Below are 1,312 nucleotides of genomic sequence, written 5' to 3'. Positions count from 1 at the left end.
GCGCATACTCTTTACCAAATCGTGAGATAACTCTCAACATCATTTTAGTGGAAGACTGTTTTGCAGTTTGGAATAGATGGCACGTTATCTTCACAGCTCAGTTTCTCCATCCCTCCTTTTACTCTTCTGATGTTAAGACTCCTGGGCCAGGCACATCTTTGTGTAGAGTGCATCCTGTGGTACTGGCAGGTCACCCGTACGGGCAGGAAGACACTCGAGGTAGGACAGCTGTGGCCAGTGTTCTTGCTCCACCTTTGAAACGTTATAAGAAGCAACCTGACAGCTATGAGTGAAGTTTTTTCTTTGTCTGCTGGACCAGCTGCAAGACCTGTATTGAAAAGTTAAATGTTCACAGATAGGAAAAAATCGAGTCCAGTAAAAAGTGCTGTCCTGGCTGGCCCCTGCAGAGACTCAAGCTTAGACTGTCTCCCTTTGCTGATGAAACTCTAGGGAGATGGTATGCTTCCTCTTCGCCCCTCCAAAAGGGCAACCTGAGGGAGGGATGCAGAGGCCAGCTACCTCAGTTCTGTGGTCTGAACCCTGCCTCCGATGAACAAGCTTCACTCTCCCACTGGCTATGTTAAATGCAGACCCCATCCATGTGATTGTAAGAAGTCACCAGAAAACCAGGAAAAATGTTGAGAGAAATTACTGATAACCTGTTTTTTTCAGTACGTGCTCAGATACGGTATTTTCTGTGCTTTTGTCAAACATTGCTTTCACGGGAGTTCACCTGAAAAAGCTAGTTTGGCAGTAACGAACTGACCGAAGAAGGAAAAACAGTAACAGCGATGGGAAATCGTGCTCTGTGTTCACTAGAACTTCAGGGTTACGATCTCTCTCCCCAGTTGTAGTTCGCAGTCTATCCTGCAGAGTCTGCAGTAAGAGACACCTTCCCGAGTAACCTAACACTTGTGACACTATGACTACAGAACCTATACGTGCAGTAGTGAAAGCAACAGGAGATATTTCTATTTTCCTATTCACAGCAGATTATGTTATATGCATTAGTATGACTTAACCTTCTCAGACTTGTAGTAAAAGAATGCTGGTTGGTGAGAGAGGAAGTGCTGAATTTCCTTGTGGCATAAGTGGATACAGATCTGTTTGTATCAATGGTGAGTCTAGTCATAGGCGTTTTAAGTTTTTGAGGCTGATATTTTCAGATGTGCTAGTCAAATCTATTTTAAGGGTTCTTCATGTTGTAAGTTTGTGAAGAGCCTGCATTAGAGTTTTAAAGCACTGCTTGGGGAAGCTATTATCAGTAGATATTAATTATTGAATGCCATACCTTCTGGAAAAGTTGTTTCAT

The 1,312-nt window shown here is 43.4% G+C and overlaps 1 protein-coding gene across 2 annotated transcripts in view; it reads left to right on the top strand.

Moving 5' to 3' along the window:
- The window catches only part of ANTXR2 (anthrax toxin receptor 2), a 121,309-nt gene that overhangs the window by 90,988 nt on the left and 29,009 nt on the right, over window positions 1-1,312 (top strand). The window lies entirely within an intron of this gene.

The sequence above is a fragment of the Pygoscelis adeliae genome, unplaced genomic scaffold, assembly GCF_000699105.1.
Source record: "Pygoscelis adeliae isolate BGI_AS28 unplaced genomic scaffold, ASM69910v1 Scaffold316, whole genome shotgun sequence".
Lineage (NCBI taxonomy): Eukaryota > Metazoa > Chordata > Aves > Sphenisciformes > Spheniscidae > Pygoscelis > Pygoscelis adeliae.
Note: the sequence above shows the minus strand (reverse complement) of the source record. Positions and strands in the feature narration are given on the sequence as shown.